Source organism: Rana temporaria, chromosome 1, assembly GCF_905171775.1.
Source record: "Rana temporaria chromosome 1, aRanTem1.1, whole genome shotgun sequence".
Taxonomy (NCBI): domain Eukaryota; kingdom Metazoa; phylum Chordata; class Amphibia; order Anura; family Ranidae; genus Rana; species Rana temporaria.
In genome coordinates, this window is record NC_053489.1 from 556,606,669 (window position 1) to 556,631,738 (window position 25,070).

At 42.7% G+C, this 25,070-nt stretch overlaps 1 protein-coding gene across 2 annotated transcripts in view; it reads left to right on the forward strand.

Annotated features, from left to right (window-relative positions):
* Positions 1-19,346: 19,346 nt before the first annotated feature.
* Positions 19,347-25,070, forward strand: part of TENM3 (teneurin transmembrane protein 3) — a 1,530,681-nt gene continuing 1,524,957 nt past the window's right edge. The window contains exon 1 of one of the 2 annotated variants that reach the window (XM_040333815.1): positions 19,347-19,755. The gene's annotated coding sequence lies outside the window, so the exon portion shown is untranslated. The remainder of the gene's footprint in view (positions 19,756-25,070) is intronic. The other variant, XM_040333823.1, reaches the window with a different exon arrangement.

The following is a 25,070-nucleotide window of genomic DNA, read 5'->3' on the forward strand; positions in this document are numbered from 1 at the left end:
AAGAATAAAAGTGCTTCCACCACCATGTGTCATCACTCAGGGAGGCCTCTTATCACTCTTAGCAGATCCAATGGAAAATTATATTATAAATAGTCAGACAGCGCTCAAGTAAATTACACCACTGTGTGTCCCGATCTCCAATCTCCACTGAGATCCTCTCATCCACCATGTATTGTCACCACCGAAAAAATGGATACAGATTTATTGTGAAAAAAGTAAGAACCATTTTTTTTTTATTAATATGCAATAGTGCACATGCTCAGAATATACAAAAACAATTGTAGCTTTAACAACAGCAGCTATTCCAATGTAGCAGGCTGAAAATAAACTGTGCTGGGCTCCTGACTCCAGTCGGCAAGCGTGCATGATCACATCACAGCCACCTAGTGTGTTTCATTGGAAATTATGTTGTTTGAGGATAGGCTAGCATTTTGTGATTTTTGATCTTTTGTGTGGATTTCTTACATTGCATTCAAAGTAATACATACAGTATACCTTACTGAGAGAAAGGTATAACAAATTATCTGTATATGTAGTGGACAGGCAGATGATGCAGCATATGGATGGCTCCTCCTAAGATCTCGCTATAGTGGAGGCTGCCAGACCTGAGAAGGGGCATTCCTTATTATCCTTTTATTGGGGACAGTGCATTTGGACCCATATATATTTGTAGGTCAAAAGACTGAGGTGAGAGCACATCCTTAGTCACTGTGTCGGGTGGTTGACACAGAGTGTAAAGAGTTTTTTGTTGTAGCATTGGGATTGTGGGATCAATTTCTATGTGCACTATAATCACTCTTGCATGCATTGCGAAAAGATTTCATGGCAAATTGCTGGAACTTGGATTTATATGGATAATTATGCATGTACTGTATAGTATATACAATTATCTGCACAGACACGGTTCAAGTTTTTTCATTCATTTTTATTCATATTATCAGCAGCACAGCACATTTATTATTCTATAGTATTTGGTTAGGTGGTGAACACACTGTGGTGAGTGCAGCAGTTAAACAAGGGTTTTAATTATCACTTGTCTGAGTGGCATATCATATGTTTTTTTGGGGGGTTAATAATATAAGGCCTACTACAGAACACCTCTGAAACTTCTGTGTGCCTCATAGTCTGCATGTGTACCCATATGCTGCCAGCCTCTCTGTCTTCAAGAGCTACCTTGTGTTTCCAGCTTGTCTTTGTGTGGCTCCTCTTGCACCCAAGTGTCTCAAAGTACAGCCCTGTGACTGCAGCACGCCTCTGTGCACCACTGCACCTCTATGTTTTGAAGTCTATCCCGGTGCCACCAGCTTGTCTCTGTGTCTTCAAGAGCTACCCTGTGCCTCCAGGAAGTGAAACCCTGTGCTTCTTGTACCCTCGGTGCACCTCCTTGTGTCCAAGTGGTGTCATCTACCTCTGTGTCTCTCACAGTAGATATGGACCACAGTCCGTGACAGTTTTACTTTTGCAAATATGTGCAAATCTCTTTGAAGTAAATTCTACATTGCCCTTAGGATAGGGTGACCAGACATCCCCAGTTTCAGGGGACAGTCCCCTGATTGAGGACATTGTCCCTGGACCAAGTCTGTCCCTGGTTTTGTCCCCAGATTGGATTTAATAGGGGGCAGGGGCAATTTCAAAGACAATCAGTGCAGAATTAAAAATATTTAATTAAATAAAAAAAATAGAATTACACCCCCCCGCTCCACCGTGCCTACTAGCATAGGAGGGTTGTATTTTTCCCATTATCTGTGCCCCTTTCTGATGATCATGTGCTGGTCGGAGCCGAGGGAATATTTCTTCAGTTTCGGGCGCATGCCCATTCAGCTTTGCTCGCATGTTCTTCTGCCTTGGCTCAAATCCTGGCCATTCACCTGCCTATCTCCTTGCCTTCCCTGGTGGAGTGATCTTCCTCCGCTCCCCATCCAGTAGTAGCCGGGGCCAGAAGAGTAAGACTTGAGAGGCTGTCAGGCGGGCGGCGACGGGCAGAGAGTCGCTGATTGTTGCCATTACTAGTAAAGAAAAAATATGTCCCAGGATTTCATTTTAAAAATCTGATCACCTTACCTTAGGAGCCATACCTGTGCCATTTAGTATACTCATAAAAACACATTGCAGTTGAAGAATAAAAAACTGTTAAAAAGAAGAACCATAGGAGGAGAAACAAAATAAGATAAAATTGCTTTGGTATCTTTTTAACTAAACTTTGTATCTGTGACCAAGCTAGTTTTAGTTCAAGGTTCTCTAAGTCCATGGACAGTACATGGAGTGGTGCAAAGCAGGCCTTCAGCTAAACAGCTGCTTCCTACTTCTGTTGGAGCCTCTGTGTTATTTGTCTTGTTAACTCGCATTGCACTTGCCATGCTGTTTTCACTGAAATTATAATCTTTTTGTGGCACCCTCTTTCTTTTCCTAAAAAAAGAATTTACAGCTGTGTTCTGTATTGCTGATTTGTTTTTCTTTGTGCACTCATGAACTGACAAGTCATTTTTATGTATGTTATCTTTGAACACAATTTGGCAATCAGTGGTATCATGACAATAGGCTGGATACTAATTATGAACAAGGAAACAGGATCTACAGGTGTCTGTAAAATGACTTTCATGTTACAAGGTCAACTCAGGATGACCTTTCATTACGTCTTTATGTAATTGCCTTCTAAATGGCTGTTTATATGGTATATCTGTCTTTGAAATGGCTGACTGAGTAGAGACACAATCTACACTCTACCAAACAGCTAGTCTTCATATATAAGATGCAAAGTTGTAGACAGATGACAGATTTATTGTCACTAAAGTGCTACAACCATACTGCTTCTCAGGGGGGAAAAAAGAGCACCGAAAATTTCCCTTTTTTGCTTAACTACATGAAGAACCACAGTTTCTCAATACAGCCTGCATTTTAAGAATCCTGTAATCTTGCAGTGTATAGCAGAGAGTGGATATCAGAGAGTGGTTTTACACGAACAAGCAGAGAACTGAAGAGAGTAGACTGCCACAGAAAGTATAAAGACATAAGATAATTGTTGATAATATTGGATAAGGAAATGGGCATATGTCTATAGGTGATATGTGACTTCTTCAGATGCATGTTGGCTGAGCTACCTTTTTCAGAAATAAAGCTGGCTGAAAAATTGTGTAAGCTTATTCCAAAATCATTCCAATAAATGGCTAATAGTGGCCAAAGTAGAGAGGGGATGTCAAAGTATACTAACCTATGGATAACAATAAGCAAATACGTGAAAATAAAATATTTGCATAGTGTATAAGTGAACTGGAAGCCTAGGATGAGGGGAGGCAGGAGGGGTGCGGCCCTAGAAGGATTTCTCTGTGCCACCCTCAGCCTGCAATCATCACCACTAACAGGAACAGGAACACAGTATGCCCACTCAAGGCTGCTGGTATCTTCAGGAGAAATGCTGTGAGTTATTGTTGTTGGGCGGGGGGCTGCATTGTATGTATGTGTAAGGAAGGGAGTGCATTATTTGTAAGGGGAAATGGGGCCAATGTTTTTGTGGAAGCGCTCTGCATTGTGTGCATGGATGTGACATGGGTGTTGCACTGTATATATATGTGAGGGAGGAAGAGGGGTTGTTTTCCATGTGGAAGGGGGGCTGGTTGCTGCATTGTATGTCTGAAGGGCATGAGTATTAGTGAGCCTCACTGTATGTAAGTGGGAGAGGGGCAGGTTGACTGCATTGTTTGTATGTGTGAAGAATGGGTACTGCATTGTATCTTGGAGGGGAGTGGGGGAGCTAAATTGCTTGAATGTGGGAGGGGGGCTGCAAGACTACATTATATCTATGCATGAAGGAGGGAGGAAGGTGGGCTGCATTGTTTGTATGTGAGAGGAAAGGGTGGCATTGTATGTACTGTATGTGTGAAGGGGGGGGGGGCTTATGAGCTGAATTGTATATTTGTAGGGCGGAAGGTGGGCGGTGCATTGTAATTTTATATGAGATGGAAGGTAGGCTGTAGTATGTGTATATGTAAAGGAGAAGGGAGCTGCTATGTATGTAATGTATGTGTGATGGCAAGGGGGCTGCATTGTATGTTTGTGTTAGGGATGGGGTCGCATTTTGTGTATATGTATATATATATATATATATATATATATATATATGGGTGATGGGAGGCAAGGGGTTGCATTGTATGTATGTATTGGGGGGGCTGGAAAGCATATGTGTGGGGACTGCACTGTATGTAAATATAAGGGGAGCTGCATCATGTGGGGTGGTGCAGAGGTACAGACATAAGCAGTGGAGAAATGGTGCAGTATTAGTTAGTCCTCATGCATTTTTTTAGGGGTTGTTAGCTTTTTAGGTTCTTGAAAGACTCCCTGCAAAGTTGCACACTGATAATGATAAAGCAGAGCTCTCTATGAAGCATAGTTTGAAGTCGTATAAGACGACTGGGCGTATAAGACGACCCCCTAATTTTCCAGCTACAATTTTGATTTTGGTATATACTCACCGTATAAGACGACCCCCTTCCTACTAGTCATGCCTCACCTCACCTCACTGTGCCATTACATGCCAGACTGTGCCACCATTACATGCCTCACTGTGCCATTACATGCCTCACTGTGCCATTACATGCCTCACTGTGCCACTGTTACATTCCTCACTGTTACATGCCTCACTGTGCCACTGTTACATGCCTCACTGTGCCATTGTTACATGCCTCACTGTGCCATTGTTACATGCCTCACTGTGCCATTGTTACATGCCTCACTGTGCCATTGTTACATGCCTCACTGTGCCAATGATACATGCTGTGCCAATGATACATGCCTCACTGTGCCGCTGATACATGCCTTACTGTGCCATTGTTACATGCCTCACTGTGCCAATGATACATGCCTCACTGTGCTGCTGATACATGCCTCACTGTCCCGTTGATACATGCCTCACTGTGTCACTGCATGTCTCGATCCCTTACCTTATCCCTGACATGCTGAATCTCAGACAGCGGGCATCCATTTTCAAAAGCCGCGCCTCCTCCTTCTGCTGTTCCGTGATAGGCGGAACACTCAGCTTCCCAGGAGACACTGTGTTCAGCGTTCCGCCTATCACGGAGGAGGAGGCGTGGCTTTTAAAAATGGACAGCTACGGTTAGGCTACCGGCGTATAAGATGACTCCCAACTTTTAAGACAAATTTCAGGGGTTAAAAAGTTGTCTTATACGCCGGAAAATACGGTATACTCCTGTAAGCCCTTTCAACTGTTGTCACCGTATGACCACAGCCTCATGTCATGCTGTCCACATCTGTCTTCTAGCTGCAGTTCCCAGGGGTTCCCGAGGTCTTTCAAAACCCATCATAGATCTCCATGACTAAGCTCCAGGGGTGGAGCGAAACACTTTGGGGGCTTGGTCTGGTGGGAGCCCAGGCTGAGGTTGTCTCTCTCATTACCATCATAGGACTCCATGGATGTGTGGCACCACACTTCCTTTCTTCCTTCCAGTGACTACGGGAGCTGGGACGAGCTTCATCCTTTGCTGGCACTTCTGCAGCGGATGCGGCACTACCCACACTACTTCCCACAGTAATTGAGCCTGAGAAGCACACTAATAAAGGTCCTACAATGTCACTGTGCAATTAAGGGTCCGCTTTAAACCTGATTGGCAGACCCAGGGCTGCACAGTGATGCTGAGAATAGTGCATTACCAGAAGGGACTGGGGTCCCAGCTACAGAGGATGACTTGGCATGCAATATCAAGTTGAGGGTGGTGCAGTTTGGCGTCTTCATGATGAGCACTGGATGACCTTACCCCAGCACTGCATTGAGCTGATTTGTTTTTGCACTCAACAGAGTGTTTAGTGGTCCCCCAAATAAGGTGATAGTATAGTTACAAGTACAGTATATGGACATAATGGATGGGATTTTAGTGGCACCAAGAGAATGTCACAACCATATGTAAAATAGAAAAAAGTTCATTGTACGTCATGATTAAAAACATAAAAATAGGTCATATATGTGGATACATGTATACCCCAGAGATACGTGTATCCACATACAGTATATGACCTATTTTTATGTTTTTAATCTTTGTATTTCTGTTCTTAATCATGATGTACAGTAAACATTTTCTATTTTATATGGTTGTGACATTCTCTTGGTGCCATTAAAATCCCATCCATTATGCCCATATACTTGTATAAATTTCAGATATGTGGCATCAATAGAAAGGGTACAGGTATTTTCTGCCTGACATATGTTTGATGATAGAATAGTTACTTATCAGGTGCTACACTAAAAAGGAAGTAAAGTGCTCCCTTACTAGGGTACTGATGCAGCCAAAAGATGCCGTATTTCAGCTTATTGCATTCACCAGCGAAGAACTACTTTCTGGCTTTGAGTGGAATGGAGAGATTTGTTGTGAGCTCTGACTCATGCCATTCAGTTTGCTCAGCCCTATTTCTGAAGTCATATTTCAATGCTGCACGTTCATTCCAGCGATGTCAGTTGCTATTGCTTATACCCAGGGTGACTGTTAGAAATCACAGGGCCCCATACAGCCTACCTGACAGGGCTCTTCCTCCTTCAATAATATCAAATGATATTTTCACTAAAATGTCATAGCTATGATTCGTAGCAATGGCAGAAATTATACTCTCATCAATGAAGATTCATCCAATTGAATAGAGCTTCTCTGCAAGTGCCCTGCTATCGCATGCAAAGTACAAGGTTGCAGTGCACAAGTGTGGGGTTAAAGCAGGCGATGAGGAGGCAATATACACACACAGACACACTAGGGTGACCACATTTCCAAACTACCATTTAGGGACACCCTCCCTTCTCTAAAATCAGCTTGTGCTGTAATGAATCACAGCACAGTGATTGGACACAAGAGGCGGGATTTATGATTTCTCCAATCACAAGCAGGGGGCAGAGATTGTGCTCCTCCAGGCATTCCCGGCCAGGAAAGTACTGTCAGTGAGTAAATGGGTGATGTGGCCTTTTTCAGGGACATCAGATTGGCCCGGGGGGTGGCTGTGTCAGTTTCATTCTGGGACACTGTACACTGTATTGTCCTGGAATGAAGGTGCCCGGGACAGACCTGCAAAATGCGGGACTGTCCCGGGCAATCCGAGACACATGGTCACCCTAAGACACACTGGCTTCCTATGTGTCCTGGTAACACCGATGGTGAGCTCTGCCTGCCATAGTTCTTGGCTCTTTGGGCCAGATTCACAGCCAGTGGGCGCAACGTAACTTTTCTGATTTAAGTTACACCGCCGCAAATTACACAAGTTAGTGCCCGATCCACAAAGCACTTACCTGGAAATTTGCAGGGGTGTAACTTAAATCCGTCCGGCGCAAGGCGGGCCCAATCGAATGGGGCGAGTCCCATTTAAATTAGGCGCGCTCCCGCGCCGGACGTACTGCGCATGCTCCCGACGCAATTTTTCCGACGTGCTTTGCGCGAAGTTACGTTGCGCCGAGTTTTGTGAATCGCGACGGGTAAAAAAGAGATGCGGCGGGGAAAAAAAAATGTTGACAGCGACGCGGGAAAGACGGGTACACTTTTACATGGTGTACTAACTTTACACTTTGTAAAAGGTACCCTATCTTTGCGACGGCAAACTAAAAAAGAGCACCAAAAATGTCCCTTTTTTGCTTAACTACATGAAGAACCACAGTTTCTCAATACAGCCTGCATTTTAAGAATCCTGTAATCTTGCAGTGTATAGCAGAGAGTGGATATCAGAGAGTGGTTTTACATGAACAAGCAGAGAACTGAAGAGAGTAGACTGCCACAGAAAGTATAAAGACATAAGATAATTGTTGATAATATTGGATAAGGAAATGGGCATATGTCTATAGGTGATATGTGACCTCTTCAGATGCACTCAAGGGTGTTGCACTGTATGTATATGTGAGGGAGGAAGAGGGGCTGTTTTCCATGTGGAAGGGGGGCTGGTTGCTGCATTGTATGTCTAAAGGGCATGAGTATTAGTGAGCCTCACTGTATGTAAGTGTGAGAGGGGCAGGTGGACTGCATTGTTTGTATGTGTGAAGAAGGGGTTCTACATTGTATTTTGGAGGGGAGTGGGGGAGCTAAATTGCTTGAATGTGGGAGGGGGGCTGCAAGACTACATTATATCTATGTATGAAGGAGGGAGGAAGGTGGGCTGCATTGTTTGTATGTGAGAGGAAAGGGCCGCGGAAAAGGGAATAGCCGCTCCAGGTGGGAACCCAGATGAATATCCTCTGTTGCAGACAACTCAGGTGCTTTAGTTCTGGGACAAGGGAGGAGAGACAGATCATGTGTTCCTACTAAGTAGGACCGTTAGTACGCTCCTTCAGACAATTGTTGTCCAACTTTCTGCCAACAAATGTTGCATGACCTGCTAGTAAATTTTCTGCGGACAATGGTCTGTTGTTAGATTTTCTGATGGTCAGTACACAAGTCCGTCACACAAAATTTGAAAGTACAAACACGCATTCTCGAAATCAGTGGTTACCAAACACAAAATTAGCAGATGGGGCCCAAAGGGTGGCGCTCAAGAGCTGAAATTCCTTGTAGTACGTCACTACGTTCGTTTTTGTTGGCCAACAATTGTGTGCTGTTAGTATGCAAATCAAGATTCAGTCACACGCCCTGAAGTTAAAAATCAGACGCTCGGTTGGCCAACAATCTGATCGTGTGTACCACCAGGCTTTAGAAATACACATGAGGGAACCCATTTAACCCCTTGATTGGCCCCTAATGTTAACCCCTTCCCTAACAGTAACATCTACACAGTAATCAGTGCATTTTTATGGCATTGATCGCTGTATAGATGTCAATTATCCCCAAAAAAGTATCAAAAGTGTCCGATCTGCCTGCCGCAATGTCGCAGTCCCGATAAAATCACTGATCATCATCATTACTAGTAAAACCTAATAATAAAAATGCCATAAAAATGCCATAAATCCATTCCCTATTTTGTAGACGCTATACCTTTTGCGCAAACCAATCAATATACGCTTATTGCTATTTTTTACCAAAAATATGTCGAAGAATAAATATCAGCCTAAACTGATGAAGAAATATGTTTTTTTTTTTAAAAACGTGCATATTTATTATAGTAAAAGGTAAAACATTTTATTTTTTTCAAAATGTTGGACTTTTTTTGTTTATAGAGCAAAAAATAAAAACCACAAATATGATAACATACCACCAAAAGAAAGCTCTATTTGTGGGAAAAAAAGGACGTCAATTTTAATTGGGTACAACATCGCACATGCGCAATTGTCAGTTAAAACAACGCAGTGCAGTATCGCAAAAAAATGGCCAAGTCAGGAAGGGGCTGAAGTGGCTAAAGATTAAATCCAAGCAGATATAAATGAACAAATGATTACAGTTCTGTGATTATTAATACATCCATATTTAAAAAAATGCAAGCTGTGTATTTACCTGAACTAACAGTGCAAGAGAACAGAGCAACAGATAAATGAGCTGTTAGCTTTCTGCTTCTACTTTCACTGTTCCGTCATAAGCTGGAGAAGGGAAAACATGTAAGTGAAAGTAAAACTGCAGCAGGTAAATATCAAGCCCACTCCCCTCATAGATAGGGTTGTGCTATGTAGGGTGACCACATTTCTAAACTACCATTCAGGGACACCCTCCTTTCCCAAAAATCAGCTTATGCTGTAACGAATCACAGCACAGTGATTGGACACAAGAGGCGGGATTTACGATTTCTCCAATCACAAGCAGGGGGCGGGATTGTGCTCCTACAGGCATTTTCGGCCAAGGCAAGTAATGTCAGTGAGTAAAGCGGTGAAGTGGCGGCCTTTTTTGGGGGCATCAGATTGGCCCAGGGGTTGGCTGTGTCAGTTTCATTCCGGGACACTGTATTGTCCTGGAATGAATGTGCCCGGGACCAGGGCTCAAGTCCTGCGGGAACGCAGGGGAATGGCGTCCCTGTACTTTTTTCACAGCAGGAACGCAGTTCCCTTTGCAGGACTAGAGCAGCCGAGAGCAGCCAAGCTGCCTGAGCCAATCCTTCACTAAGCAGGGATGCCCAGCTCGAGTCACTGTCAGGGGCAGGCGAACCTTAGTAATCCTTTATGTTACTGGCCGCTTCCTGTATATGGATTCATCGGGTAGTGTGCGGGTATTCCGTCACTTTCTCGATGCCGCGATGTCTCCTGGGAGCTTTTGTCATTGTTCCCAGGAGACATTGCGGAGGTCTGCCGCGAGTTATCGCGGGATTTAGAAAGAACTTTAAGTTCTGCAGACCTCCGCAATGTCTCCTGAGAACAATGACAAAAGCTCCCAGGAGACATTGCGGCATTGAGGAAGTGACAGAATACCTGCACACTACCTGATGAATCCATATACAGAAAGCGGACAGTAACATAAAGGATTACTAAGGTACAGTGGATCGAAAAAAAACAATGCGGTTTAGTAATTATGCATATGAGCGTAACATTTTTTTTTTTTGGTGGGGGAGTGGATCTTGGGTGGGAGTTCCCACACTTTTTTCCCCAGGACTTGACCCCTGCCTGGGACAGACCTGCAAAATGCGGGACACATGGTCACCCTAGTGCTATGTGGCAAAGCTGTGTGAAGCCTCGTACACACGGCCGAGGAACTCGACGTGCCAAACACATCGAGTTCCTCGGCCAGTTCAGCACTGAAGCCGCCGAGGAGCTCGGCGGGACGAGAGCTCCCATAGAACAACGAGGAAATAGAGAACATGTTCTCTATTTCCTCGTCGAGCTCCTCGTCGGCTTCCTCGGCCGAAAGTGTACACACGACCAGTTTCCTCGGCAGAATTCAGCCAGAAACTCGGTCGGAAGCTGAATTCTGCCGAGGAAACTGGTCGTGTGTACGAGGCCTAAGTCTCAGAACTAGATAGACAGAAATACAAATCCTTTTGAAAGTAGACTTTCATATTTGTATTTAGATGTTTGCCTGGAGTTCAGCTTTTATAGAGTTTCACAGGGCTGATCTAAAATTAAGAAATATTATAATAAATAATATAATAAATGAAAAATATCTTATTTTACATGTACTGTACATATAAGCACACATACAACCCTGACCACAGTTATTCCTCTTCTGCCTCCCTCTCACGAGAGAGTGCTGGTACATTCTGGTACATTCGGCAAAGCTATGCTACAATCCAGGATAAATGTCTTCACATATCAATTCATTTCATATCCGATTACTCCTACATCAGAATGATCAAAGTAAGAGTGACCAGACTAGTGCAGAAAGCTACCGAATGACTTCTTTTACCGAAAGAGGGGTCTTTTATGTACTAAAACAAAAGTAGGGCTATATATATATATATATTTTTTTTTTTTTAAAGGGAATCTGCAACATTCTTGAAACAATTTTGCTGTTGCAGCTAATGTGTATGCATCGTTTGGTGCCCTATGTACCTTTTATTGTTCAAAATGCTTTTTCAGTACTCCAGGCAACTAATCCAAAAGAAAGTGCACATTAAAGAAGTGATTCTAAAGGCAAAAGTCTTGTTTTTTCTTTTTAGCTTAAAGTGATACTAGAGGCAACTTTTTTATTATTATTTTAATAACACACATGTCATACGTACCTGCTCTGTGCAATGGTTTTGCACAGAGTAGCCCTGATCCTTCTCTTTGCTGGTCCCCCCACCGCCTCTCCTGGCAACCCCCCCCCCCTGCTGTGTAACTTCTTAGCATGCCACTTGCTATGGAGGCACACATGCATGGCTGCTTCTGAGCCCTGCTCTGTATATCCATGCAACACACAGATCTTGGCTCAACATACTCACCACTCTCTCCTCCATACCTCCCAACTGTCACGGATTGTGCGGGACTTTCCCGCATTGATACATTTTTCCCGCACTCCCGCAATACAGGCAATTTTCCCGCATAATGCAGCACGGGTGGAGGAAGGCGGAAGAGGTAAGAATCACTCGCCCTCTTTCTTTCCATCTTGCGTGGAAGAAGTCGCTGAATGGTGAAGGAGATGAGCACCCATCTGCCCCCCCCCAGCAGTCTACGATAACGATAGCACCCCGCCCCCTTATTAACTGTAATGTCCAAAGTCTTGTTCGACAGTCAGGCGGACACCCCCCCCCCCCGCTCAACAACTTTAAATGGCAAATGTGTTTAACAACTTTCACCCCAAGTGTGCAAATGTCCCTCATTCTATACTTCACAAGTTGGGAGGTATGTCTCCTCACTGGCAGCAGCAGGAACCAGTGACTGACAATGTTATAACTGAGCCAATGAGAGAGAGAGCCAGGAGAGCTGCTGCTTTCATGCACATTACTCGATCGAGATCAGACTCAGGTAAGGATAAGGGGGCTGGAGGGGGGACTGCACACAGAAGATTTTTTTACCTTTATGCATAAAATGCATGAAGGTAAAAAATCCTTCAGCCTTTAGAACTTCTTTAACCACTTGGCAACTGGGCACTTAAACTCCCTTAATAACCAGACCAATTTTCAGCTTTCGGTGCCCTCACATTTTGAATGACAATTACTTAGTCATACAACACTGAGTGAGTGAGAAACTTGTATAGCGCAACAAATGCGAACTTAATCGCCTCAAGGCCCTGGCATCCAGAGTTGTACAGGTCTGTACCCAAATTACATTTTTGTCCTTTTTTCACACAAACAGAGCTTTCTTTTGGTGGTATTTAATCATCATTGGGTTTTTTATTGTTTGCGCTATAAGAGAAAAAAGACTGAAAATTCGGTAAAAAAATGAATTTTTCTTTGTTTCTGTTATAAAATGTAGCAAATTAGTATTTTTTCCGAGTATTGCGTGATATTGTGGGGTATTGCAAAGCATTGCCGAGTATTGCGGGGTATTGCCGAGTATTGGGGGGTATTGCAGAGTATTGCGGGGTATTGCAGAGTATTGTGGGGTATTGCAAAGTATTGCGGGGTATTGCCGAGTATTGCAGGGTATTGCCGAGTATTGGGGGGTATTGCAGAGTATTGGGGGGTATTGCAGAGTATTGCAGAGTATTGCAGGGTATTGCACAGTATGGGGAGTATTGTTTATTGCACAGTATGGGTAGAATATTGCACAGGGATGGCTGATCATGAAGGGATGGATGGCTGGATCTGTGACTGCAATTGTCACAGATCTAGCCCACAGCCCTGCTGCTGCCTCCGCTCTCCCCCTCTCCTCTCACACTGTACCAATCGGTACAGAGAGGGGAGGGAGGAACCGGCGTCATCAAATGACGCCGGTTTGTTTACAAGTGAACGCCCTGTCATTGGACGGAGCGATCACGTGGTAAACCGCTGCTATCAGCGGCGATTTACCGTGATCCGTGATGCGCCGGGTCCTCCGTGTCCTCGGGAGCGCGATTCTGGAAGGCCGTTAATTAACAGCCTCCCGGAGTTAAGCAACCGCCCTGTAGCTGTACTTTGGCTATAGGCCGGTTGCTAAGTGGTTAATGCATTATCTGCATTAAGGTAAAAAACCTTCCAAATGCAGCTATCCCTCCCAGTCCTGCCTTATATTTACCAGAGCCTGATCTTAATCCAGCAATGTGCACAAGAGCAGTAGCACTCTCTCCTCTATTCCTCCTTATCAGTCAACCATGGCACTCTCCCTGGCTTTAACATGGTGAACAGAGGCAGGGCACAACTTTAAAGTGGTTGTAAAGGCTGAAGGTTTTTTACCTTTATGCATTTTATGCGTGAAGGTAAAACACCTTCAGTGTACTGCTCCCTCCACATACTCACCTTAGCCCTCTCTTGGTCCAGCAATGTGCACGAGAGCCTTGGCTGTCCCAGGACTCCCTCTCTTTATTGGCCGATACAGCAGCAGAAGCCAATAGCTCCTACTGCTGTCAATCACAGCCAGTGAGCCAATAAGGAGAAAGCAGGAAGGTGGGATTGAGCCAAGGCTCCATGTGTCTTATGGACGCAAAGGGATTCATTTACTAAAACTGGGGAGTGCAAAATTTTGTGCAGGTGTACATGGTAGCCAATAAGCTTCCAACTTCACCTTGTTCAATCAAGCTTTGGCAAAAGTCCTGGAAGCTTATTGGTATCTATGCAGTGCTGCTCCAGTTTTAGTAAATCAACCCCATAGAGTAGGTAGGGCTTGGGAGCGGGCATGCAGCAGTACCCACATAGCAAGTGGCATGCTATTGGGGGCACTGGTCAAGGGGGAGGAGCCAGAAGCACCGGCAGGGGTCCTGAGAAGAGGAAAATTGGGGCTGCTCTGTGCAAAACCAATGCACAGAGCAGGTAAGTATAACATGTTTGTTTTTTGTTTTTTAAGCCAAAGTTTCAATACCACTTTTGTTTGTCTATTGTGAGTCCAGAATAGTTTTGAAGAATACATTTCAGGAAATTCTTCTGTAAAGTTATTGTAAGAAGCGTGTAAACCTTGTCCGGTCCATTTTAATAATATATTTTGCTTAATTAATAAAAAAAGATGAATTCTTTATTTAGAATAGATCTCTATGAGTGTATAGCCTCATCTAAAAGAACACCTTACAGAATATCTTTTTAAACATATTCCAGCTTGTTCTTGATAATGCCAATATTATCTAGTCCTGTATTGAATAAAAGAAGCATGCAGTAAATGTCAAGCTAATATACAAATGTCTAAATCGCTGACATTATCCACACTTAGGTCTTGAGGCGTAACATCCAGCTTGCATCCACTGGAAATGACTGAGAGTTAATAATAATGACATTGGTTGTACTGTACATGAACTCAGTGTGAGACAGTATTGTATGACCTTAGGCAAGTTCTATCCTGAGATACATATAGCAGAATGATGCTCTAAGCTGTTTAGTTCATGAGTTATGGTGTATGAGAAAATGTGTGCTCTGTGCAGCATCATATCTATGCAAGTATTAATTATCGTTAATATATGCTGTCATCGTTACAGACCTAAATGTTTTAGGAACCCGCTTTTCAAAGCCTGTGCATGTTTGTGAAATAGGATAGAATCAGAATGGCTGGGCCCCTAGCTCTAAGCGGGGACCCCATGGCACAGGCCAATGGGTGCTGTGTTCTCTCTCCTTCCCCTCTTTTCTCCTCTTTGTTTGCAATTGGATTTGTTAGGAATGGGGTCGATTCAGGTAGCTACTCTATAAGTTACGGCGGCGCAGCGTAGTGTATTTACTCTACGCCTCCGCAACTTACAGGAGCAAGTGCAGTATTCACAAAGCACTTGCTCCGTAATTCGCGGCGGCGTAGCGTAAATGGGGCTGGCGTAAGCGCGCGTAATTAAAATAGGGAAGGGGGCGTGTTTTATGGTAATATGTGATGACCTGACGTGATTGACGTGATTTACGAACGGCGCATGTGCCGTCCATGTACATATCCCAGTATGCATTGCTTCCAAGTACGGCGTAACGACATATTGGTTTCGGCGTGAACGTAAATTACGTCCAGCCCTATTCGCGAACGACTTACGCAAACAACGTAAATAATTCAAATTTCGAAGCGGGAACGACGTCCATACTTAACATTGGCTGCGCCTCCTACTAGCAGGAGCAGCCTTATGCCGAAAAAGCCTTAACGCAAACGACGTAAAAAACGAACGCCGGGCGCACGTACGTTTGTGAATCAGCGTATCTAGGAAATTAGCATATTCTACGCCGACAACAACGGAAGCGCCCCTATCGGCCAAAGTTATATTGCACACAATTCTACGCCGCCGCAATCAAGTTACGTCGGTGGAGGAAGCCTATTTTTTTCAGCGTAACTGCCTTTGTGAATCGGCGTAACACTACGCGGGCACGGAATTCAAATTACGGCGGCGTATCTGGAGATACGCCGCCGCAAAAGGTATGTGAATCTACCCCACTGTGTTTACCATTGGTGTTGTTTTGACAGTCTCTGGTGTCAAAATAGATCCTTGATTTTCCTGTTTAGCCCGCCGCAGGCACGGTCAGGGAGCTCCCGGTGGCGCGTGTGCGCCCGATAGGCAGCAAATTCAAAGCAACATACCTGTATGTTGTTTTTCCTTCCCATGCCATTCTGCCGACATATGTCTATGTTAGGCAGTCGGCAAGTGGTTAAAAAATTATCCTTGCACATCCTGTAATTCATTTTCCATTAAAAAAAATGTTTTACTTTTTTTTCCTACACTCTTGTAACGTCTTCTGTGAACTCCCAGACCTCTCCTTTCCCCCCACTTCCATTTGTTTGAAATGAGCAGCGCAAGTTGGTTGTGGTCACAAGCGCTGTTCTATAGACACAAACAGGACAAATCCCATAGTCTGTAGCTCCTAGTCCATCTTGGGAGCAAGCAAGATAGGGTGGCTGTGTTCCTACATATAATAGTAGCATGGCGAACAAACACAGTCCTCTCAACAGGAGGTCAGTTCACAGCAGAAAAATAGGAATTTGGAGATTTGGAGGAGAATGAGAGCAATATAAAGTACTTTACTGAGTTAAAGTGATATTAAAGTCCTGTTTTTTTGGTTTAAAAATAACAGTACAATGTGCCTATTGCAAACAGTATCTCATTAACCACGTATGCAGGTTCAGTGGATTCATATTTTGGGTTTGAGAATTTCAGTATGATATCTAGCCTACTGTATGTAACAACTCCTTTGTTATCTGCTTATATCACATGTAATCTATTTGTCATACAATAAAACCTATTATAAAAATAAATAAATAATGAACATGCTCTGTGCAGTGGTTTTACACAGAACAGCCCAGATCCTCCTCTTCTCAGGGCCCCTCCCTCCTTCTTTTTCTGCCCCCTCCCTCCTGCCGAGTGCCCCCACAGCAAGCAGCTTGTTATGGGAGCACCGAGCTGAGCCGCTGCTTTGTGTGTATAATCCGACACGGAGCTTTGGCTCGGCCCCGCCCCCTCTCTTTCCTCATTGTCTCACTGACTTTGATTGACAGCAGTGGGAGCCAATGGCGCCAATGCTGTGTCTCAGCCAATCAGGAGGTAAAGTCCTGGACAGCCGAGGCTTTCGTGCAAAATTGCTGGATCCATATGGGCTCAGGTAAGTATTAGGGGGGCTGCAGCACATAGAAGGTTTTTTATCTTAATGCATAGGATAAAAAAAAACTGCTGCATTTAAAACCACTTTAAAAAGGAACATCATGCCTCTTTAGTCCCCCTCTGGTGCCAGCATTTTGTTACTCTGGCACAAGCACAGGTGTGTCAAAGAGACCCTAAGGTTAGGCAGAGCCCTTCGCTATATCTGTGTCTGCATAGTTGAGGGGGGATTCTGATCATGCACTGATATGGCAGGTCTGACTCCCATACCACTCCGCCTTTACTCATGTGCAGGAAACCCATGCATGCACAAATGTGCTTCAGGGTTCTGCTGGGAGGGGCATCATACTCACTTAAAGCGACACTAAAAAATAAATAAATAAATAAATAACATGTTATACTTACCTCCACTGTGTGGCTAGTTTTGCACACAGTGGCCCCCAAACCATGTCTTCTGGGGTCCCTCGGTGGCTGTCATGGCTCCCCCTCCACAAGAGCTTTCCACCTTCATGTGAGCGAAAGCTCTTGCGGGCGCGCTCCCGTGATACAGTGGCGGGCATAGCTGCCGACTGTATCACTCGGCCCCGCCCCCGGCGCACCGCATTATTGAATGTAATTGACAGCAGCGCCAGCCAATCCGTCCAACCTAACCAATCAACGGCCAGGCTGGGAGTCGAAGAGGATGACAGGGACGAGCACGGGACTTTCGAGAGGTGAGGTAAGTAAAACGTGGGCTCGGGGGGTGGGGGCGGTGCTGTCGGATGTTTTTTCACCTTAATGCAAAGGATGCATTAAGGTGTAAAAACATTTACCTTTACAACCCCTTTAAACATTGCAGCACAAAAACTCTATGAGAGGGGGATAAGGCAGGAAGAAGTACATTTATCCTCCAGTACAATAAAGTTACTCGGTAATATCCCATGAAACAATTCCTTAGTGGCTACATGGCAGGATGCAACAGTAAGCAACACGTTTCGGACAAAGCCTTACTCATACCATAGGTATGCTGAAGTACATTTATATTCAGGGTGAAGGTCCCCTTTAAGAATACATAATCAAATATTTTATGTTATGTCACTTTAATGCCTTGTACACACGATCGGAATTTCCGATGGAAAAAGTCTGACTGACTTTTTCCATCGAATATTCCTATCGTGTGTAGACCCATCTGAGTTTTTCCATCGGAAATTCCGATGAATTCCATCAGAGTTTAGATATAGAACATGTTTTATTTTTCTCCGTCGGAATTCCGATGTGATTTGGCCAGACAAAAGCCCAATCGTGTGTATAAGGCTATACCTAAAATGTATTTATTTATTTAGTTATTTTTATATTTTTGTTACCCCTTTAACTAAATACTATGGCCAAAAAATAGTGACCATTAAACCTAAACTGAGTGTGTACCTCTTTTTTTGTGTCTGTTACTCTCGCTCCTTTGTGCTCTTCCATAACCATGTCAGGATGCTCTTCTATTATTGCCATTAGCATGGGTACCAGTTTTTATTGCTCGGAGATAAAATCTCTTTTTTTTTTCTGCATGCCTTTCTATCAGTTTGTCTGAGATTTGTCAACAGACTTAGGCTATTACTGTAGTTTCCATGGGTCTGCAGCATATTGGAGCCTCCCCTGGAGAGAAAATGTCTTTTTTTTTTTTTTTAATACTATTTCCTCTTTGGTACAGTAGAGAGCAGGCTTACAGTACAAACCGCAGCTAATTGCCTGCTTCTAATGCTAGCTGGTGCTTCTTTTGAATTTTTACGTTTGATTTGTTGAGAAATTACTAAGATCCTCAGTTTGCTGTCACACGTACTTAGGTTTCTAAAATGCAGCGCAGGTTCTTTGTGAGATGAAAGAGAGGTGTGTTAGTGTGTGTGTGTGTGTGTGTAAGTGTTTTGTGAAAATGGACAATGTTCTATTTTTCTGATTATTTACAGGAGTCACACACAGCTCAGACCACAATATTGCTGGCGAGAAAGCCCAGCTAATGAAGCTGTAAGTTCATTAGTGTTTGCAATCAGCAGCGAGCAGACACCCTCATCAGGGCAGGAGGCTGCAAAGAGCCATTCATCAGTGTGAAGTGTTATTCATGGATGACCCCTAAATCATTGCACTAGTAGTAGATGCACTGATTGGACACAGCATGGGAGCATTGGTACTTTGCATTAGCAGACATAGACAGGGGGAGTGAGAAAGGATTGGCAAGCCGTTGGGAAATCCTGCAAACAGCAGCACAAATAAAAGCAGGCGTCTTTTTATTTTTTTTAAAGATGCATATAGGCACACATTTTTCCTCCCTCTTTGATAAGGACGTAAGAAAGTAGCCTTCCTGCTGAGCAACGAAGGAAGATTATAAATATGCAGGCTGGTGGCTGCAGTGTTTAGAGGACGCTGGTCTCCCCCCTTGCTCTGTGCTGGGGAGGAGCGTGGTAGGCTCCTGGGTAGAGGCAAAAGCAGCAGCTGCTTCACGTGTGTGCCTGGCAGTGGCTGCTGGAGCTGCTCCCAGCCTGGGCAACTTGTCCCGGTTACTCCGCTGCATCGCCCAGTGTGCCTGGCAACACATGACCTAGGAAGATAGTGCGCAGGGTCTGCACAAGGGGGTGTGTGTGATCCACAGTTGAAGAAGAAACTCACAGGACCAAGAAACAAGTGTGGACTAAGCTGCTGGCATCATTGCTACAGGATAGGTGTCTGCCTGGAACTGAGCACAAGTTGCCCCCCTCTATTCGACCCCTTGTTTGTACTGACCTTCCGCTGCACACCGACAACTTGCGTTATGTTTTCCAGGTTTGGATCCCAGGAGGGTGACCTGAAAAAAGTGTAACAGCAGCAGGTAAGTCAATGCTTTCATTTTTGAAGTGTATAGTGTTTATGATGAATATTTGACTCATCCTCTGATTATTATTTTTTTTTATTATTACCATTGCTGTCATTGGCATGTTTACTGCTTACAGTACAGAGCATTGAGAACCTGTCATTATTTTGGGTGCTAGCAGAAAGCATCCTTCTCTAGGTTCATCCTCTGCGTTCAGGGGTGGATTGTAGGGACAGATGGTGCCATTGATCTTTCTGACATTTGCAAAGCAAAGGGCAGGAACCATGCCAAATGACCCGTCTCTGTAGACAGAAAGGAGGGAGAGCGGTCCTTCTGTTTTGGAGTTCTTACGAAGAAACAGAAACCTGTAGCCTCCTCATTGTGCCTGATGGGTACTCAGCAACCTGCCCTCATCCTAATAGTGCAATGCTGGAAGATTAACACACTAACACTCAGCAAATCTCCCTTCACTAGCAGCATGTGAGGCTCAGAAAGAAAGCTGTGTTCATATTAATCCACAGGTCTGTGGGACATGATCAGGACTTGTGCCTGTGACAGCTGAGAAGGGGTTAAACTAGGGACTAACTGGTTTTCTAGTCAATAAGAGCCTGCAAGGAGTGAATGTCAGCATGTGATCATCCCGACCTTAACCCTGCTGGGAAGAGATGTGTCAATATCACCACAGCTGCTGCTTTCTTGCCAGAAAGTTCATTTCCTTCTATGTAGGACAAAGGGGGATTTTATTGTGCAAGCAGCCCTGACATCGCTGCTTGATTTCTGTTAATTGCAGTAAAAGAGCGCTGATTTAGAAAGAACTACTATTTTGTCAACACAGCACTAGTAGGAAGGTTGGTGTGGGAGAGGGAAGTCTTACTTGGTTTTGTTCCGGAACAAGGGAACAAATCAATCAGTCTCAGGCACATGCGGTGTTAATACAGCCAGACTTAACCTGCCAGCTCTGTTACAAATGTGATGTATACAGCTATACCATTAGGCTGGTCACATGGGCAGGACAACAATCAGCACTCCTCTGTGTATTATTATACATAGTCCTCCACCACTTAGCGTCACCGATTGATGGACAGGAGAGAATGCCACTACTAAGCTATAGTAAAAACACATGCATTCAGTATTCTAAAATGACCTTAACCTTAACATCTAGTTTGAGAGCTAGAAAATACTCCAAGGCCAATGTTTCCTACTGTATCTGCTTCCAGGCCATTTCACATGACCTGATGCAAGCTGCAGTCATGCTGCTTCCCACAGGACCATAAAAACTTACTCCTTGACTGCTTGAAGCTCAGACTAGTGTAAGTGACCAGTTTGCATGCTATCTGTCCCATGATTATGACTACAGTGGCATATATGTAATGCTGTGGATCTAAGCCCCTGTGTTCTTAAAAGACTTTTAACATCAGTATGAGAACTAAAAAATAACCCAAGGCCACTTTCCCTATCATGTCTGCTTCTAGGTCAATTCACAATTCTGCAGTTATCCAAATCACACTTGACCTTAAACACGTGTTCCTTGAAGCCTAGACTAGTGTAAGTGACCAGTGTGAATGCCATCTGTCCCATGATGACAACTACAGTAGCATCCCTGTGACACTGAGGATCTGAACCTCTGTGTTCTAAAATAACTTTTAACATTCAGTTTGAAAACTAAAAAATAACCGAAGGACACTTTTTCATTGTTACATCTGCTTCTAGGTCATTCCACATGACCTGATACTGCAGTCCTCCTATCCAGCACTTGACCTTAAACTTGCTCCTTGAAGCCTAGACTAGTAAGTGACCAGTGCTAATGCCAGCTGTCCCACTTTAATGACTACAATGACATCCTGTAAAGCTGTGGATCACAGTCTCTGTTCTAACTTGCACTTGGAGCATATGCCAGAGATTTGGAAGCAGTCAAGGAATTCAGTGGGTGGTCTTTTATTCTTGGCATGGGAATATGGTTCTAGTTCTGCTTGGTGTGTTCTGTAGTTTAGTCTGAAGTCATAAAACAGGCTTGATAACTTTTTTTTTCAAAGTGTTATTGCAGTTTGTCAGCGCTCACTAATTCAGTAAAATACTGCCATAAATCAGGTAAAGAGTCAATTGTAGAATAGAAATCTTACTGACAATCTAATTACCATTTTGTAGAACAGCAATCCCGTAACGCATAAGTTAATGGAACTTAATGGCAATTCAAGCTGCCCCCTTATATCTTTATTAAAATATTTCTCAAGCTCTCTGTTTGAGCTCCTTTTTGTGCCTTAATGGCCACTAGAAGTGTAGAGCTTAATGGTACAGTAGTTGAAATGAGCTTTGCCAGAGCTTTTGCACTAAAATGTTATAAGTCACTCTAAACGCGTTGTTCTTATTGCTTCTGAAAAGAACTATTGTTTGATTACATTAACAAAAGTTTTTAGCCCTCCACTACACTGAGTAAAAATCAACGCTCCTCAACCTAGCTTGTACAGATATTACTGGAGTACACTACAGTTGCTCTTATGTACCCCATAACATCAGATTTAATCTATCATCTAGCTTTGAAATGTATTATATATTATACTACATCTCTTTAGTTAGTGGACATCAGATAATTACTATTTTGTCATCTGAAAACTTATGGGTCCTTTGCTAAGACAGAGAAGAGTTAGTATCCTATAGCAACCAATTAGACATCATATACAGTATAATTTTACTGACTGCTCTAAACTGGTGAAAAGTATAATGTGGTTGTTATTGGTTGCTGTACACCACTGTTCTTTCCACCATCTGGTTAAATAAGACAGCAAGACTGTGTATAAAAAAGAGCCATCTCTTCATTTCATTGCATGTGGTTCTTATGTATTTGTTTCATAATTCTAACACTGCTGGTCTTTTTTTATATTGAAAACGTCTGCGACTTCCTTTTTATTTCTATTTACTGCATGATTAATGCCAGCAGGGTTAATCTTTTGCTTAAATTTATATGGAATGAATAAACGCCAATTAAATAAATAAACAGAGTCTTCAGCACTGTGCAAATGGGTTAGGCCTTTGCATGATTGGTCACTACTTCACAAAATGTGAAGATAGAGGAACTCAATTATATTTTGGAGTGACATTTGAAGGACTGCAATGCAATGGAATATATGTTCTGTAGACTTTAAACACATAAATACGATAACTAAGTACAACCCATGTAAAACACAAAACTTTTTTTTGGGGGGGGATTAGTTTTACTTGTTCTATCAAGTGCTTTTTCAGTTTCTTTCACAGAAAAGGAAAACTTTGCCTAACACTTCTAATCCATTTAGCCAGTTGAGGCTAGTGCTTCTGCTAAGCCCCACTGAGCCAGAGTAATTATGTCTCATAGTAATAACTTACGAAGCATCATACAGAGACCAGGAGTCAAGCTCACACTGTAAGTTTCAATAACACACGTTAGTAAGAAATGAAGAAGAAAGTACCGAAAGGGTCACACATTTTATTCATAGAAGCTTGAAGCTGCTTTTTTTTCTTTACTGTCTGATATATTGTATGACCAATCCTCATTTTTCAATAGATATGTTTCTGATATATTTTTCTTTACAAATCATTTTGGAAATAATCACTGTCATTTCATGCATGACATCAGCAATCAAACCCGGATTTATGTAAAATATAGATTTTTTACATTAAAAATAGAATTTGAGTTAATCGCTTGCATATAGCATGAAATAAATTCTTGTCCTAAGGAACACGTACATACATTCTTAGCTACACAGTTTAGAAGTCAGAAGGATTGTATCTTTGTCAAAGTCACATTTCATGCTGTATTTTATGTTTCACTTTTAATAAAATTAGCGATGTTTAGCCACTTTAATTGTAGAGAATGTGCTTTCATAACTATATTATGCCTTATTGATTACCTAATTGTATAAATGTGTTGCTATTTATATGCCAAGCTGAGTTATTATTCTACTGTAGTTCCAAACTTTACTCTTTCCTTGTATGACCTATCGACATTTAAGCAGTTAAAACATGCAGCGTCCAATCAATTGTTTGTAAACATGCTTCACTTCAAAAAATATACACTTGATATTTAAACAAATGATTAATTGATCCACCTGATAAAGTCTGATTTATTTCCTACTTTTTCATAGCAGGCATTATGAAGCTCTCTTTACAATTGAGATTAATGTTACAATACATAGAAGTGGTTTGGAGGGCTGCATACATTTCCAGTGCCTGTGTAATCAATTTAAATACAAGCATTCCACAATGGATCAGGCTGCATCCAAACCTGCCTTATTATAGAGAATTAACTTGCTTTGTGATTGATAGCAATATTTCTCGATCTTGAAAATGCCATTTGTTTGAAAATAAGCGTTATGGCTTCTCAGGCTCTCTGTGGAAGCTTCAGAACCTAATTGCATTTATGGAAGACTTTGATTTGTCACACATAGGAAGCATCCTGAGAAAGGCAATATTCCCCTATTTCACCTCTGAATGTGCATAGTTATCTTATTAATGATGTTATTAATGTTTAAACTTTTGAGAGGAAAGACAAATGTTGTCATAAGTATTATCAACAAATCCTTTCAACGACCTAACCATTTAGAAAAAGATGAAATAACCCACAAGAGATAAAGGTTTATTTTAGGATACCAGTTTAAAAATACTGGGAAGTAACGTATCGGTAATTAATATTTTTTATATAAGCTATTCAGACTGATTAAAAAATAGTCTTAGAGACCTTCTCACCATGTGTGTCCATGGGTCCAATACTCTTATCTATTCATAATAGTATGCTATAGCAGTGTAAATATTTTCTAAGAATGAGTGGATAATATTAAATATTGTTTTTAATCTTGATGATAATAGACTAAGTGCGTGATCTCTGCTCTCTTTCTTGAAGTCAAGCTATTGCAATGCAATGCAATGAAGCCTCTGCTCCCTTTCACTGCTTTTAGCTTGCTTGTATACATTAAATATTGAGCCCTGTTTAGGCTCCTAGTGACCAATCGTATAAGCCCTCCCACTCACTATCAATAGGCAGTAATACACTACTATTATGGAAATCTTGCATGTATAGTCAATGCTACATACTTAACTACACTTTCAGACAAAGGCATTCAAATCTGTTCTAACATTCCATCTTGTTAGGTGGAAGCTCAGACACATTGCTTCTCAACTGATTGTTTTCATTGGTTCCTGTGTAGATTTTTACTTTGTTCTCATATTCCTTTATTTAAGTCTTAACATGTGTATTAGCTATAAACCTATGAATGATGACACGTATGCATACTTTACAGAGGTTGTCTGTTCACTGTTCTATTTTTTTCCCCTTGACTGTTTGCCCCAACCCTTTCAAACAAGGT